The sequence below is a fragment of the Leguminivora glycinivorella genome, chromosome 5, assembly GCF_023078275.1.
Source record: "Leguminivora glycinivorella isolate SPB_JAAS2020 chromosome 5, LegGlyc_1.1, whole genome shotgun sequence".
Taxonomy (NCBI): domain Eukaryota; kingdom Metazoa; phylum Arthropoda; class Insecta; order Lepidoptera; family Tortricidae; genus Leguminivora; species Leguminivora glycinivorella.
In genome coordinates, this window is record NC_062975.1 from 22,438,942 (window position 1) to 22,457,402 (window position 18,461).

Here is an 18,461-nt window from a genome sequence, read left to right on the forward strand (position 1 = left end):
ACTTTAACCTCATTAGTTGCGAATGAAAAAATGTTTATGGTATTTTTTTTAACTCACTGTTTTTTCCTTGTAATGAATTTCCTTGAATGTTCTGCAATTTAATTTTGAAATTCGTCATAAAATTCGTCAAAACAATAATAATAGTTGTACTCAATAGGCTAGTTTGCTACACTTAAAATAAAATATTTTATGCAGTGCACTAAATAAAGCACCACATAATTAGAAGAAAAATATGGACAGTAGTCGTGTTTAAACATAATTTATATTTAATAAGTCAAAGAGAAAGATATAAAGTAAATGAATTGACCGTGACGTCACTCCTCAGTATTTCATAGTAATTACATATTTGCAAATCGTTTTGACAGTTCTTAAAAAGAAGCTGTTTTGACTAGTAGGAAACTAGCCTATTGTTATAACCTCTATTGAACAATAGACTTGGGTTATTTTCGGTAGGTTATTTTATTATATACAAAAAGAAGGTACACTGACTGCGTCTGACCTTTGTTTTCTGAGTAATTCATAAGTATTTATTTATTTTTATGTACACGGTGTAACAGTCTTCATTATATAAGAAGTGTAAAATGTTATATAAACTTTTTTGGATTTCGCCTACTTTCAGAGTTATAAGCATTTAAAAAAATAACTAATTGTTATTATTTTAATATTTCTCATGAAAAACGCTGTTTTGATGGCGATGATGCCGTTATCGGTCATAATCTAACTGTCCTCGTTGATAGATATCAAAAAGTAACTAGTGACTGTTTGCAAAAAAAAAATTAAAATTTAAACTGTTTATTTCTATAAATAATTAGAAATTACATGTTTTTTCTTAAACTTTAATCTTAACTAATAAAAATTTTTGGAGTCCTGCCTTAGTAGTCCTGCCCAAGTAATTATACTAATTATTGCATGCATTTTACATATTTGAGGGTTAATTATTCAATTAATTGGCGTCGTTAGACTGCTTTTCCAAACAAATATTATCTTAAAAACGTATTTTTTTAGAAAAAAAAAAAATGCAATTTTTTATTTTAAGTGCCAGTTTTACGATTAACATTTACTTTTTATGTGAAAATACATTTAAAAAAAAACTAAAAAAAAAATTTGTTAAAATCTATCGGTTTCCTCATGTTACACACTATGTATTGTCACCGGATCTCGGAAACAGAAACAGATACACAAACAATTTTGCTGAAATTTGTTATGTGGCGGTTTTCGGGGGCGAAAAATTGACCTACTTTGGTTTTAGGTCCCGGAAAATTGTGAATTTTAGAGTTTTCATGCGTTTTTCTTTCGCAACTTTTAGCAAAGCTTAGTCGCCCGTCGTACTTAATATTTAATTTACGTCAAAGTTTTACTCTAAGTATCTTATTGATCAACAATGCCAGCGTCACTGATAACGAGACGTTTATTTAAACGGAACCATAATTAAAACCGAAATAAATTACACATATGAAAGAAAAAGTGACCAAGGCCTCCAGTGCCTGAGGCTGGAATCGAACCAGCGTACTCTGCAATCGCGGCAGATGCCTATTTCCGCTCGGCCACCCAGGTCACAGCTGCTGAGGTCGAAATTATCTCTCATATGAGTAATCTATACAAGGACTCGTAGCGCCCTCTGACCATCCCTAGGGTAGAACGTTATGGTTCTTGCCCCCCATGAGTACGCTGGTTCGATTCCAGCCTCAGGCACTGGAGGCCTTGGTCACTTTTTCTTTCATATGTGTAATTTATTTCGGTTTTAATTTATATAGTGGTGTGACTACTTTAAGATAGCACAAGTTGAAATATTTTCAATAGAATATAATTTGACTTGTGTTAATTGGAACCATCATTTTTGATGCCAATATATCCGCTAGTAATAACTTTATAATCGAGACTTTCGCGTACTACGTTAAAACTAACCTCCAACGTTTCGGGTACGGGGTTGTCCACAGATGTCATATATACCATAGATTAAGCAAACGTATCTACTTAGCGTGTCAAATGAACTCAGTGAAATCCACTGAGTTGTCCGTCTTTACTCGCAGCTTGCAGCTTTCGGGCGTCAATTTTTGTAAGTTGAAGTCAACCAAAACATAAAAAATGCCTCGTTACGTGATATTCAATTGCAACAACACAAAAATTATGAACAATCAAGAGCCTGAGACATATTTAAAATTACAGGCAAGAATCAACTTCAGTACAAAATTTGACACGCTCGGCCCCTATACAAATATATGAATTTGTTTCTTCTATCTAAATTAAGTTCTGTGGGGTTGTCCAAATGGTCTCGGAGAAAACTGGTTTTGTACTTTGAATATCCGATGTATTTTGTATCTAGTGCAATTTGTGGAGGTTATTTAGACTTAAAAAATGCATAGTGCTACAACGACTAAGTATATTATACTATATAGACATTACCAGTTCGAGTGTATAAAGAGTAACTGTCAAACTAAAATGTATAGTAATGCCATATCTCGACACAGGTTTTTAATTGTAAAATATTAATATAAGCATAAGCCGTTGTCTAGCCGAGAGTCAACGAAATGTGGAGCGCCATCGAGTCCGCCGTAGGTACATTTCTCTTGACTGTTCTGACGTACGTTTTTTTCTTAGACTTTATCTGTCTATACGGAGTTATATACGTCTTTGACATTACTTTGTGCATACATTGTGTAATCTAGTAGATAAAAATAAACATTTATAATGGTTATACACAGATTAATATCACTTCCTTATGTGCACGGATCCTGGTTTTACCTTACTTAGTGAACAAAGCAAATAAAGTAAATGTACCTGTCATCAAAATGTCAAAGGCACTATTATATTAAATAATTTACTTTAATTCTTATCTGCATGGTTTTGCAAGACTGCATGCTAAAATATGATGCAGATACTATCGTGATGTACGTTCCATATAAACAATGTGTATGAGTGGAATCCAAATGTTTAAATCACTGTTAATTAAAATGTATTATTATGAGTCATTTCACGGTTTTGGAATGAATTAAAAAAGTTATTTTACTATACATAAATAAATGACCCCCGTAAGTAAATAAGTAAATGATGCCCGTGTGGTGACGATGAGATGGGTTAAGAATTTCACCACCCCCTTTCTTCCCGTGGGTGTCGTATTCGACTGTGGGATATGGGTTAAATTGTGGCGTAGGCTAGAGGCTGGCAACCTGTGACTGCAATGTCACAATTTAGATTTATTTCAACCCCTTTTTGCCAAGAGTGGCACTGAAACTTGAGTAGTTACATGTACATACTAAAGTTTTTCTATTACCGTGTAGGTATATTATTTAATGTAATGTAATAAAGCCTGACCACTGTGCGTAGCCGAATGCACAAACGCTCACGAAACGCTCACGATAATATCTCTTTCGTAGCTCTCGCGACAGAGCCAGACTACATTTCTGCGGCGTTTTGGTGGCGTTTTGCGTCGCAGAAATACCATTCGGCTACAGGGCCAGAAATATACACCGTGTTGTTTGTTTTCCGTTAAATTCGACACGCAGTTAGGTTCATCATCAGGAACCACCCTGTATATCGCTTTTTGTTAAATTCGAAATATTTTTTTCGTTTCCATACATAATGAATGGATTAATTAGTGTGAGAGGACCTTAATCATAACATTATAGTTATTTGTTACACAAGGGGGCAAAGTTGTACTTATTTTAACGCCGAGTGTGGAATTGAAAACCGAGCAACTGAAAGGATCCTATAGTTAAACCACGAGCGAAGCGAGTGGTTCGAGAATGGAATCCTGAACTTACGAGTTTTTTAACACATGAGAAGTAAAATACATTTGCACCCGAGTGTAACACAAAACTTTTCCCCTCACTATAGCGAGGAAACTACAACGCGAAAAATGCGTTTATCACTGCTTCCAGTAGTTCCACAGGAGGTAAATCATCTTTATTACTAGATTCACCTACTTTTATCAATTTTAAAGAAATTAATTTGACTTTATTCAAGGTCAAATTACTTTACCCACTAGTGAATAAAATGCGTTTTTACCCGCTGGTATTAAAGGACAAAACACGTGTTTCCGAGCTAGTGAGGGGAAAAGTCATTTTCAAGTGTTTGACGGCACATGTCAGAACAAATAACATTATGAAGTGGTAAGGGATGCCACACACGTGTTCAGTAATAATTTTTTATTAATAATTCGATAACCGTAAGTGCGTTTTTTTATTGAAATCCTTCCTACATCCGATATTGGATCGGATAATGTGAAAACGGAGTAAGAGTTAGAGGCTAGCTTCTTAGAGAAATTGATTGTATTTGAACTAAAGTATCTTCCCTTAAAGTTAACGGAATTCAATAAAAACAGGGTGTATGACTTGTCAAGAGGGCGCTATTATTTTGATGTACAGTGCGGTGACAGCTCACTTTAGTATAGTATGAAGCAGATAGAATGAAATTATGGTCATGCTTCACATTACATGTAATTTCGTAGTCTTCACTTCTAGATGGCGTTGCATTCACGAGTAACTTAATGCAAACATGCAAAAGATCAATAAACAACGGATCAAATCATCCGTTAAGAATGTGAATCTTAAAAATCATAATATACATATTACAAAAGAGATTTTGTAACACAACCTTCTGAGGTTGGCCATTGGACTGGGCGGCCTCGCGGCCAAATTTGACCAAACCCTAGCTATGGAGGTCACTGCCATCTCGTTCCAAATTTATAATCACAGTTTACGTCCTTGACAGATAGGTGGCGTGACTCAAAAAAATTAAGGGACCGTTATTCGAATTATCTTTGTTATTGTTTTGTAAATAATTTGATATTTTCGATTGTGTTGTTTTAAGACGCTACGGGAGCGAAAATGCTAAAATGGAAAGGAGTCCCCCTTTAAATTTGGGAATTTCAGTTAAATATACTAGTGTTATTGCCTAGATTTATCGAAAAAAAAATGTCCATTAAGAACAACTCAGTTAAAAGATATTGCGAAAAAATCTTTAAAATCGAGGTTCCGCTCTAGACTGTTTCCTCCTTCAAAACTTATTTAACCCGAACGAAATTTGAGAATCTGAATAACAATGAAATAATCTGTGTCCGACCATTTAGATTTTTTGGCTAATTGTTACCGATCTTGAGTATCACACCTTTTTTTGAGCCATATTGAAAAAGGCCGTTTTTAGAAATGTTTTATTGGCTCTAGCGTCTTTTAAAATAATAACAGCAAAAAAATCAAAACGGTCCGACACAGATAAAAATAATAATAATCTGTGTTAAAAAAAAATCATTGCTCTATCTTCAAAAACCAGGGAGGAAATAGTCGAGAGCGTTTGTATCGAGAATTGACCTGTACCGTATCGTCTTGTCGGAATATTTTAGCATTTTGTAATTTAAATAATGTTGTATAAGTGGTGGTATAAACTTTATCACATCAGTACGTGCCTATCGCATGCACTTACAAGTGGTGCGAAAAGGACGACCTGACGTTATATCGTTTATCACGCGACCGTGCTTGCCCGCCTGGAGTGACAAAATGCATTTATTTGACTTTTTTAATGTATCTTAAGCGACTTCGAGAAAATGTAAAAAAGTATTACCTCGACGTAAGGAACAAATCAAATTATTTTCAAAATATTTTTTGATTTGTTTGTTTAGTAGTAACATTACTATATAGTATGTATATATAAATTATAAACTGAAATAGATAACTGGAGACCCGGCTTTGCCACCAGTGGGCTTGATCGCTTTTTCTTTAGTGTATGGTATCTATTTCAGTTTATAAAGTAGGTAATAGGTACCTATTAAAAGCTACTTGGAGAAACGGTTATAGGCTTGAATTAAAATTCCTATCAGGAAGTAGATGTACCTAAGTACAATAATATTGCGTAAAAAGTCTCCAATGGAAATACTAGAACTTGTTATGCTAAACCAGATATGCGTACGAGTATCTTCCTTTGCGAAAGAATACATTATTTTAATAAATGTAAATAAATACAAGTGATCCTTACAATTATCTTTTACCGCTGAACTTATAATAACCAAAAATATATTTTCCTGGAAATAATGCCTAATATGTATTGTTAAGAACCAAATGTGGTGACGGTTAAGAATTTCACCACCCCCTTTCTTTCCGTGATGAGTGTCGTAGAAGTCGACTGTGAGGATATGGGTTAATTGTGGCGTAGGCGAGAGGCTGGCAACCTGTCACTGCAATGTCACAATTTCGATTTCTTTCAATCCGTTTTTGTATGGAGTCCCAAACTTGGTGGTTCATGTGCACTGCCTACCCCTTTATGGGATGCAGGCGTGATTATATGTCTGTATGTGCACAACAAATTATACATCCATGTATAAAAACTGAATCAAAATCGGCCCATCCGTTTCAGGGATACATTACCTACGTGACAGTTGCTACATACTTGTTGCTACAAAATATATAACAGCAAATAAGTAGGTACTTATTCACTTTTTTTTAAATACAATATTTTTAATGACATAATTTAGATCGCATTTTTAATATAAATTTGCTTAAGTATAGGATTTTTTTTCTACTACAGTTGATTTATGGTCGAAGTATATTACAGTATTTTTATGCGATGATTTGGATTTATTCATGAGTGACTATTTTAGTGTTTAATTTAAATTAATCAACCGTTTATAGTCATATGATTTATTTGCGCGTCAAATGCAGTCCAAACGATGTTTTAATAACGGTTATTTGTTGATTGTAGCATATTCTACAATGTTGTCAGTATTTTTAAGTGATAATATATTAATTTTTTAGCAGCAATAGCCAGTATCATTTCGCAATGCGCGCACGCACGCCCACTAATACAAGCTAATAAAAAAATCTTAATATCTGATAGGATTTTCTTTCTGCTGTGTTTGTGGACGAACTATTTTACTTGGTGATTTGGATAATGACAATTATTCATGTGACAATTTTTAGTGTTTAATTTTAATGAATTAACCGTCCATAACTATATGATTGATTTGCGTGTCAAATGCGGGCCAATCGATGTTTTTAATGATTATTTAAACAGTTAATTTATCCGAATTTTTTAAGCATATATTTTTTTGTATTACTTAAATTAATTAACCATCCGCCATATGATTTGCATCAAATACGGCCAAGAATCTCAGCAATAGCCAGTATCATTGTGCAATGCGCGCACGCAACCGACAGGATATTGCGATCCAAGGACTTCGAAACGCTCAAACTTCTACTTCCAATTCCTTCCGAGTCGGGAACTGCAAATTAGATAATAATGTTACAAAACTGTTACAGAGAGTTGTGTACCCTTGATTTTAAGGAAATAAGGACCTAGACATTATTTCGGGTTATTATCACGTTAGGGAAACTAGTGTTTTTTCCTGATTTTTTTTTCTAGTATTTTCCCAGTGTGGTATCGTGCTAAGAATTCTACCACCCTTATTCCTCTCTTTGGTGTCATAAAAGTAGATTGGGATTTTGGGTTGTGGTATGTGCGATGGGTTAGCAACTTGTCACTGTAGTTTAACATCTCTGTTACAGAGATGTCACTATTTCGGTTTCTTACAATCTGTTTGATGCTAAAAATTGAGCACTGTCATGTGCTCTGTGCGTGTGTTTATGTTTATGAAGATTTTTTGTACGAGTTTTATGTAGTTTTCGCGCTTTTTAAAGATTTTAGAGACAATCTGAATTTTTTTCATGATTTTATTGACGTTTTTAAATGTGAATTATTGTAACTATTTATTATTACTTGCATTTATTTCCGATTCAGGTACCTACTGTAAAATAAAATAATTAATTAAATTCATGAAATATTTACTTTTTAAATATTTAAATATTATTTACAGGGTGTGCTGCACATTGAAAAAAAAATTGGTTATTTTACAATTGTCATAGCGAATTGTTGATCTTTGAATTTTCAGATTATTGCGTTAAAACAATAATGCAAAACATTAGCATTTTTTTTATTAAACATCTGTGTTAATTGATATCTAGTAATCTGTAATAACAGGAAGTACCTATTATTACATGAATTGCGTGATCAACATGAATAAACCGGATTTTCTTATAACTCATAATCATTAAATAAATAAATATGAGCTGTGTTAAGTGTTAATGTTTTATGTTTAAAGAAAAATATTTGTTAAAACCTGAGATTACGTGTATGATGCACTTTGCCAAAATAAAATTATTTTGTGCACCGTGATTTCAATGATGTTATTATGTTGCGTGTTTTAATTAAGAAAGGGTAAAAAAAAAGTTTGAAAAGATAATCTAAATCCGTTGCAATTTTGTCAAACAATGTACATAATATTATTATTAAACTCCGCTAACACTCCAAACAGTTTTTACGTTTTTTTCATCTCCCTTATAAAAAAAAAAAACGATACCGAATATGTTTTACACCTTGAATATTTGTGAGTGTGTTTAGTAAAACGTCCCACTTTGTCGGTTACAATTAAGGCGAGATTTTCTTGTATTAAATTGACAAAGCGGCTTTATAGCAATCGACAAAGTGGGACGTTTTCCCGTGCACACTCACATTTAAGCAAAAACACATAGGTAATATTGTATAACTATGAACTCGAGATCAAGTTCAAAGACAACTAGTTGGCAACCGAAGTAAGGATATTTTTTTGCCCATTGTTAGGTATACGTCATTTAAATTATACTCGAAAATATTCAAAATCTTCATTTATTTTGTTCTTATACTTCGCATAACATTATATAGAAAACATTTGGAATACGAAATATCAAGACACAATATTGTGCGTAGAAGGGTTCAAGTACAACATTTGCAACTCGAACGATACTATAAGAATATAAAAATGATAAGTTTCCGTTTGAAAATTAACTAAAATATATGATTTTTTGGACCAGTAAAGTTAGTATCAGTTGTTTTTGTATGGGATTTCAAACAGCGCACCAAGTGGAACGTTTGGAAACACGTTTATATAAATAAATTCAAGTAAAAACGAAACGTAATATTTGAAAATTAAGCTCATATAAGTATCTAGGCTCAGACTTCTAATAATATCGAGTGAGGAGTAGGATGTAAAAACAGTTAGGCTAAACTCAGAGTTAGTGGGCTGTCATCAAAAACAAAAAAAAAGGGAGGGGGGGGTTAGTGGGCTGTCATCTGTCAAATTCTATATAAAATGGTGGGTTAACCCTCGGGTTAGCCCTCCATTTTCGTTAGTGCAAGTGGCCCTTTTTTTTTTAAATAGCCTCTAGTGTGTTCCACTGCTGGGCAAAGGCCTCCCCTGTTTTCTGCCACTCGTCACGGCTCCGTGCATGCTCTCGCCAGCCGCCACAAAATGAGTCTAGGTCTTTCCGCCATCTCATCTTTGGTCTACCTCGGCCTCTGGTAGTTTGTGGCACCCATTCGGTCGCTACCTTGGCCCATCTCTCCGGATGCATCCGACAGACGTGTCCCGCCCAATCCCACTTGAGCTTGGCTGCCTTCACACCAACATATGCGATACCTGTTTTGGAGCGCAGCCCTAAGTGGCCCTTAAGAGTATTATTTTAAAACAACTGAAGAACGAATATGTAACATTGCTCAATAGCAGTGGACAGTGAATGTGAAAGATTGCCGCAAACATACTACAGGAGAGATTTTACTCTTATTTTATTTGCATACATTTTTCTTTAAGAAAAAACAAAACAAAGTTGGATTTGACTTCATTGGATTATGGGGAAAATATAACGTAATAAAATAACTGCAACTTTTTATTTTAAACTGACAAAATAATAAGACTACATAATTTGAGTTAAGCCCTCAACATTCTTAGCTACAAAAATTTCATATAACTCTATGTATGTCTGTATAGTATGTATGTATATTTGAATTTTATGAGTATGGATTTTGTGTGTAATTATGTTATTTTCCATTCTTATGACTGGAATATGACAGAAACGAGTAGGCAAATCTGAAGGTAAGCAATTACCCTAATTGATGGATACCTAGGGGTTGCCGGCCTTAAAACGATCGCTTTTTTATTGAAGGTTTTCCGTTTACATATGACTAAAATGGACCGTAGTGTTCTCAATCTTTCCAATATTCATTGAAAGTTGCTCAAAGAAGGTCAAACGTTGTTTTTAAAGTTAAATCTTTAATTTCATCAGAGGTCAAATAACTAGAGGTTTTCTTTGAGGTGTTTAAATAAATATGTAACTGAATGATTGAAATATCTATCTCTTCGTGTTAGATACTTCATATTATTTACTGTAAGAAAACTTGTTACTGTGTTTTCTACTTCTGCATTTCGTATGAAATACACTTTAAAAGACATTTTAACTGAAGGTTTGGATTGAAAAAAGACAATATTTAAAATATTTTCTTTTCTTTTATCAAATTGTGATCAATGTATGATTTGTAGGTAGGTACATATAAGCCCGTGTAATGTTCATTTAAAAAAAAACTGATTATTCGTCTTATCATACAAGAAAAACCTAACCAGGGGGCCGATTTTTGAGTCTCACTGTCACTAAAATACCGGTTGAAAACGGTGAATCGCCTATTATTATCAGTGACAATTTTCTGAATTCGAACGCCGTGAGACTCAAAAATCGGCCCCCAGGACTCGAACCTTGAGTAAATATCAAACTTAACCAAAATTCAGTTTTGTAATGAATTCTATTAGTATTTAGTAAGTGATTTAATTTAAACATTTTATTTAATACTAAATATAAGAAAAATAATATCTTCAGATTTTTGATCGTAGACTGCAAAAATTGTTAACACCTTAAGTCGAAATAAAATAAAATAAAATCCTAAAATAAACTGTTATTATGATACTTCTCTTCAAATTATTATGTGTTATTATAGTCGGAAATAATTTCACAATAATTACGACTTCAAAATTACAAAATATTTATAAATAACATTTAATATACTTACCCTATAAGAGTCAGGATAAAAAACCACTTCCTCAAACTAATTTATTTCCCACAAACTAGCCGAGTCAAAAACATCGCACTAAAAACCAACTATCGAAATTCCATTTCTTAAAGCACACGAAAAAACTATATTTATATTTATGTGTGTATATCCGCTATTAGATAAGTACTAGTAAACATTAGAAAAAAAAACTGCATATATGTATGAGCAAACCCTAAGTTGTGCGGACGGCTTGCCACAGAGTACTGAACGAAATCAGAGGACTCACTCCTAATTACTCGTAGGGGGGAGACTATGCTTTCGGCCTTGCTTCGTCCGTGTTATCGGAATTTCATTACAAATTTTGCATAACTTCTGGTTTTGCAATGTTTAATTTGATGGATAACTGGGTGTTAGATGCGTGTTCAGAAGAGTCTGTCTGCGTCACACTGTACTCTGGAATGACATAAAAAATGTGACGGCGAATTTTATGAATCTACATAAATTATAAAAATATTATTTTCATTCCTATTTCTTTACCATCGGTTGTATGTATGTAAATATATGTTATTAGCGTTGAACCTGCCAAAATAATGTAAGACCTTTCATACACAAATAAATATGTAAGTAGTAAAGGTGTTTTTGCAGTACAAAATATACTTACAAAATATGAATACAAGAAAATTCGAGAATTAATAATAATAATAATAATAATAATCGCACGCCCACCATCCCCGCCCGCCTCGTCCAGCTCCCCGTCCGCATCCTCGTCGGGCGACGAGTTCGCCACGGCGCCCGACACCGACGGGTCAAGCGACGAGAGCGGGCCGCCGCCGCCGCCGCCGCCACCACCTGCGCGACGAGGGCGGCCACCGCTGCCGGCACGCTTGGGGCCTGCGGGACATCCTGCCCCGCCCACGGCTCCCGCTGCCGGTGGTGTAGTGCGTCGCATGACATGGACTCGACAAATAAACGAGAATGTCATGCGCGCCTATTACGGGGCCACAGAGGGGGGAACCCGGCTATCCGCGTACCGTTCAAGAATGCTACCTCTGTTCCAGGCACTCGAGCCATCCATCACCGTGTCGGAGCAGCGGCTATCGGATCAGGTGCGCGTCATTCAGCGGTCAAAGCGGTTGGATGACGCCACACTTGATCGGCTCCGCCAGGAGGCTCTCGCTACTCGCGCGGACCCCGCCTCGGGGCGGGATTTGCCCGCCATGTCGCCGGACCCGGTGCCCGAACCCGACCTGGCACCGGAGGCGCCGTGGGTTGATTCCGGTAACGACGGCGGGGACTTCGCGAGTCAGAGCGAGAGTGAGCCTGCCAATGAGCAACTGAGGAGGTCTTTGGAAGAGGCGATTACGCAGTATCGCTCCACAAACAATCCTAGGCCACGATTACCACGTCTGCCTATGAATAGACGCAATCTAGCGTTAATGGGAGCCTTAAACGCTTTACTAGAGCCATTTATACGGACTAGTAAAGATCTAGATGATACACACTCGATCATGTACTGCGGAGCCATCGCGGCGTGCCGTGTTGCTCGAGTCAAGTTTCCGGACGCTGACCGTGCAACTAGGACCGTCGGAGGTGTCCCTGCATGGCAAGTACGGATCGAGCGTCGTATCAACTCGTTTAGGACTCTCATTGCAAAGCTGATCTGCTTCAGAGGGGGTAATAATCGCCCCCGAGTAATGCGCTTTGTGAACCAGGCGTTCGCGGGGACGGACATCAGGCCCCGCGACTATTTGGCCAATGTCACAGAGCGCATCGACTTCCTGAAGCAGAAAGTCTATGCATGGGCAAGCCGTATTCGCCGCTACAGAAAGCGTGTGGACCGATTCCAGCAGAATCGTCTTTTTCAAAGCGACCAAAGGAAAGTATACCGGAGGTGGGAGGAAACCGACCCTCGTGTGTCTGACGTGCGGCTGCCGGATGCTACTGCCATGTCTGATTTCTGGCGTAGCATCTGGTCGGTGCCCGTCGAACACACGGAGGGTGAGTGGATGACCGTTGTCGAACGCGAGTGCGAGAACATCGAACCTATGGGGGCTATCACCATCAGCCCCGACGACGTAAGTTGTGCTACCCGTACGGCCCAGAACTGGAAAAGTCCTGGACCTGACGGATTGCACAACTTCTGGCTAAAATGGTTTCGATGCTCGCACTCGCGTTTGGCAACGCAATTTCAACAAGCCCTCGATCTTGGTTCTCTCCCACCTTCCTTAACAACTGGTGTTACTTTCCTGCTCTACAAGTCCGGTAGTACCACGGAAGCAAAAAACTACAGACCCATCACGTGCTTGCCTACACTCTACAAGCTCCTTACATCCATTTTGAGAGCAAAAATTAACGCGCATATTGTCGCTAACAACATTCTGGCCCCCGCTCAAAATGGATGTAGGGTTGGGTCCCGTGGTACTAAAGAGCTCCTCCTCATAGACATGACCATTTGCCAACAAGTTCGGCGGAACAAGGGGGCCATCTCGGCCGCTTGGATTGACTATAAGAAGGCCTATGATTCGGTGCCTCATTCATGGCTGAGAAGGGTATTGGAGCTGTATAAACTTGATGCAGCTTTAATATCCTTCCTGGCTGCATGTATGAGGCAGTGGACCACAGTCCTTCGTCAACCAGGAGGCAGGGATGACCCCACTGGCCCGCAGGACTGCATAAGGATTGAGCGAGGAATATTCCAGGGTGACAGTCTGAGTCCATTATGGTTCTGCCTAGCTCTGAATCCCCTCAGCACCCTGCTGAAGGATTCTGGGCTAGGTTGCCGGCTTCGGAGAGAGGGTGAAGTCATCTCTCACCTTCTGTACATGGACGATCTCAAACTATTTGCACCGAACACCCAAGACCTGATGGTGCTATTGAAAACCACAGAAGTTTTCAGTACCGCCATCAGAATGGAGTTTGGTGTCGATAAGTGTGCGGTTATGCATGTACAGCGGGGGAGGTTGTAAATTCAGAAAATTTACAACTTTCTGAGACGATGTCGTTCAGATCTATCTCTGAATCAGAAACCTATAAGTACCTTGGTATGTCACAGTCGTTGGGTATTGAGGATGTTGGCATTAGACGGTCGGTGAAGGAGCGCTTTTTCAGTCGGCTCACAAAAGTCCTTAACAGTCTTTTGTCAGGAGGCAATAAAGTGCGCGCCTTTAACGCCTGGGTAATGCCTCTACTCACATACTCCTTTGGCATACTAAGGTGGACCCAGACCGAGCTGGACGCCCTGGATCGGAGGGTCCGGTCACTGCTTACCACACACCGTATGTTACACCCGCGCTCGTCTGTTATGAGATTGTACATCCCACGGAAGTGCGGAGGTCGAGGCTTCCTAAACGCCAAAAATCTCCACAACCGTGAGGTGTACAATCTCAGGAATTACTTCCTTAACAACGAGTGTGGGATGCATCGTGATGTGGTGGCAGTGGACGGAAACCTCACGCCGCTCTCCTTGGCGAAAGAGAACTGGCGCAAACCTGTGGTACTAAGTACTGCGGACCGCAGGGCGGTATGGGAGAGCAAGCAGCTACACGGGCGGTTCTACAAGGCCCTCACGGGACCCGATGTAGACCTGCTCGCATCGGTGAACTGGTTACGATTCGGGGACCTCTTCGGAGAAACTGAGGGTTTTGCCTGTGCAATTGCGGACGAAGTTATGATGACGAACAACTACCGGAAATATATCCTGAAGGACGGCACGGTCGACATTTGTCGGGCATGCCGCCGTCCCGGAGAATCACTCAGGCATATCATTTCCGGTTGTTCTCATCTTGCTAACGGTGAGTACTTGCACAGGCATAATCTCGTAGCCCGGATCATTCACCAGCAGCTTGCTCTTCAATACGGCCTTGTGGACGGCGAAGTACCGTACTACAAGTACTTACCTGCGCCAGTTCTTGAAAATGGCCGTGCCACGCTCTATTGGGATCGATCTATTATCACTGACAGGACTATTGTAGCCAATAAGCCTGACATTGTGATAATAGATCGACCGCAACGCCGGGCCGTGCTCGTTGACATCACCATCCCCCATGATGAGAATCTCGTGAAAGCCGAGAAGGACAAGTCCAGTAAGTACCTAGACTTGGCTCACGAGATAACCACCATGTGGGATGTTGATTCAACGATCATTGTCCCGATAGTCGTTTCAGCGAACGGTCTCATAGCGAAGAGTCTCGACCAACATCTTAAGAGACTCTCGCTCGGTGGTTGGATCAAGGGCCAGATGCAGAAGGCGGTGATTTTGGACACAGCGCGGATAGTCCGACGGTTCCTCTCTCTGCAGCCCTAACCACCGGCAGCTTGGGCCCTGCCCCGCTGCTGGCGGCACCCTAGGTTAGGTTTTTTATAATGTGTTTATATGTTTTATATTGTTTTGTAAGTGTTTTATTTTATTTTACTTTTATACTCATATTGTAAAAAACCTAATCTAAGAAAAGAAATAAATAAAGGAAATAATAATAATAATAAAAAAAAACCCGCTGACACTGACGGACGTGTCTTTGGATAAATTTTCACAATTTTATTTATTTTTATAGTATTTTTATCGCTGTTCTTGGTTTTTGTGGTTCAGTTTTTGTGTATTTCTTACGCTACATTAAATCATGTACAACAATGAACATGCAACGGTACAATTATCAAAATACACGGATATCAGCATGAACTGTCAAACGGCGATAAGTGCATTGTGAAATTTGTGAAAATGATAACAAGATCACGCACCAAAGCGGCACAAAGAAACGCACGCCCACCATCCCCGCCCGCCTCGTCCAGCTCCCCGTCCGCATCCTCGTCGGGCGACGAGTTCGCCACGGCGCCCGACACCGACGGGTCCAGCGACGAGAGCGGGCCGCCGCCGCCGCCGCCGCCACCACCTGCGCGACGAGGGCGGCCACCGCTGCCGGCACGCTTGGGGCCTGCGGGACATCCTGCCCCGCCCACGGCTCCCGCTGCCGGTGGTGTAGTGCGTCGCATGACATGGACTCGAGAAATAAACGAGAATGTCATGCGCGCCTATTACGGGGCCACAGAGGGGGGAACCCGGCTATCCGCGTACCGTTCGAGAATGCTGCCTCTGTTTCAGGCACTCGAGCCATCCACCACCGTATCGGAGCAGCGGCTATCGGATCAGGTGCGCGTCATTCAGCGGTCAAAGCGGTTGGATGACGCCACACTTGATCGGCTCCGCCAGGAGGCTCTCGCTACTCGCGCGGACCCTGCCTCGGGGCGGGATTTGCCCGCCATGTCGCCGGACCCGGTGCCCGAACCCGACCTGGCACCGGAGGCGCCGCGGGTTGATTCCGGTAACGACGGCGGGGACTTCGCGAGTCAGAGCGAGAGTGAGCCTGCCAATGAGCAACTGAGGAGGTCTTTGGAAGAGGCGATTACGCAGTATCGCTCCACAAGCAATCCTAGGCCACGATTACCACGTCTGCCTATGAATAGACGCAATCTAGCGCTAATAGGAGCCTTAAATGCTTTACTAGATCCATATATGCGGACTAGTAAAGATCTAGATGATACACACTCGATCATGTACTGCGGGGCCATCGCGGCGTGCCGTGTTGCTCGAGTCAAGTTTCCGGACGCTGACCGTGCAACTAGGACCGCCGAAGGTGTCCCTGCATGGCAAGTACGGATCGAGCGTCGTATCAACTCGTTTAGGACTCTCATTGCAAAGCTGATCTGCTTCAGAGGGGGTAATAATCGCCCCCGAGTAATGCGCTTGTGAACCAGGCGTTCGCGGGGACGGACATCAGGCCCCGCGACTATTTGGCCAATGTCACAGAGCGCATCGACTTCCTGAAGCAGAAAGTCTATGCATGGGCAAGCCGTATTCGCCGCTACAGAAAGCGTGTGGACCGATTCCAGCAGAATCGTCTTTTTCAAAGCGACCAAAGGAAAGTATACCGAAGATGGGAGGAAACCGACCCTCGTGTGTCTGACGTGCGGCTGCCGGATGCTACTGCCATGTCTGATTTCTGGCGTAGCATCTGGTCGGTGCCCGTCGAACACACGGAGGGTGAGTGGATGACCGTTGTCGAACGCGAGTGCGAGAGCATCGAGCCTATGGGGGCTATCACCATCAGCCCCGACGACGTAAGTTGTGCTACCCGTACGGCCCAGAACTGGAAAAGTCCTGGACCGGACGGATTGCACAACTTCTGGCTAAAATGGTTTCGATGCTCGCACTCGCATTTGGCAACGCAATTTCAACAAGCCCTCGATCTTGGTTCTCTCCCACCTTCCCTAACAACTGGTGTTACTTTCCTGCTCTATAAGTCCGGTAGTACCACGGAAGCAAAAAACTACAGACCCATCACGTGCTTGCCTACACTTTACAAGCTCCTTACATCCATTTTGAGAGCAAAAATTAACGCGCATATTGTCGCTAACAACATTCTGGCTCCCGCTCAAAATGGATGTAGGGTTGGGTCCCGTGGTACTAAAGAGCTCCTCCTCATAGACATGACCATCTGCCAACAAGTTCGGCGGAACAAGGGGGCCATTTCGGCCGCTTGGATTGACTATAAGAAGGCCTATGATTCGGTGCCTCATTCATGGCTGAGAAGGGTATTGGAGCTGTATAAACTTGATGCAGCTTTAATATCCTTCCTGGCTGCATGTATGAGGCAGTGGACCACAGTCCTTCGTCAACCAGGAGGCAGGGATGGCCCCCCTGGCCCGCAGGACTTCATAAGGATTGAGCGAGGAATATTCCAGGGTGACAGTTTGAGTCCATTATGGTTCTGCCTAGCTCTGAATCCCCTCAGCACGCTGCTGAAGGATTCTGGGCTAGGTTGCCGGCTTCGGAGAGAGGGTGAAGTCATCTCTCACCTTCTGTACATGGACGATCTCAAACTATTTGCACCGAACACCCAAGACCTGATGGTGCTATTGAAAACCACAGAAGTTTTCAGTACCGCCATCAGAATGGAGTTTGGTGTCGATAAGTGTGCGGTCATGCATGTGCAGCGGGGGAGGTTGTAAATTCAGAAAATTTACAACTTTCTGAGACGATGTCGTTCAGATCTATCTCTGAATCAGAAACCTATAAGTACCTTGGTATGTCACAGTCGTTGGGTATTGAGGATGTAGGCATTAGACGGTCGGTGAAGGAGCGCTTTTTCAGTCGGCTGACAAAAGTCCTTAACAGTCTTTTGTCAGGAGGCAACAAAGTGCGCGCCTTTAACGCCTGGGTAATGCCTCTACTCATATACTCCTTTGGCATACTACGGTGGACCCAGACTGAGCTGGACGCCCTGGATCGGAGGGTCCGCTCACTGCTTACCACACACCGTATGTTACACCCGCGCTCGTCTGTTATGAGATTGTACATCCCACGGAAGTGCGGAGGTCGAGGCTTCCTAAACGCCAAAGATCTCCACAACCGTGAGGTGTACAATCTCAGGAATTACTTCCTTAACAACGAGTGCGGGATGCATCGTGATGTGGTGGCAGTGGACGGAAACCTCACGCCGCTCTCCTTGGCGAAACAGAACTGGCGCAAACCTGTGGTACTAAGTACTGCGGACCGCAAGGCGGTATGGGAGAGCAAGCAGCTACACGGGCGGTTCTACAAGGCCCTCACGGGACCCGATGTAGATCTG

The 18,461-nt window shown here is 40.9% G+C and overlaps 1 protein-coding gene across 2 annotated transcripts in view; it reads right to left on the reverse strand.

The window, feature by feature from the left end:
• The window catches only part of LOC125226153 (elongation of very long chain fatty acids protein 7-like), a 96,368-nt gene that overhangs the window by 72,201 nt on the left and 5,706 nt on the right, over nt 1-18,461 (reverse strand). Inside the window, exon 1 of one of the 2 annotated variants that reach the window (XM_048130051.1) lies at nt 10,858-11,086. The exons of the other annotated variant lie outside the window; for it this stretch is intronic. The gene's annotated coding sequence lies outside the window, so the exon portion shown is untranslated. Of the gene's footprint in view, nt 1-10,857; nt 11,087-18,461 lie in introns of those variants that run through there. 2 annotated transcript variants of the gene reach the window in all.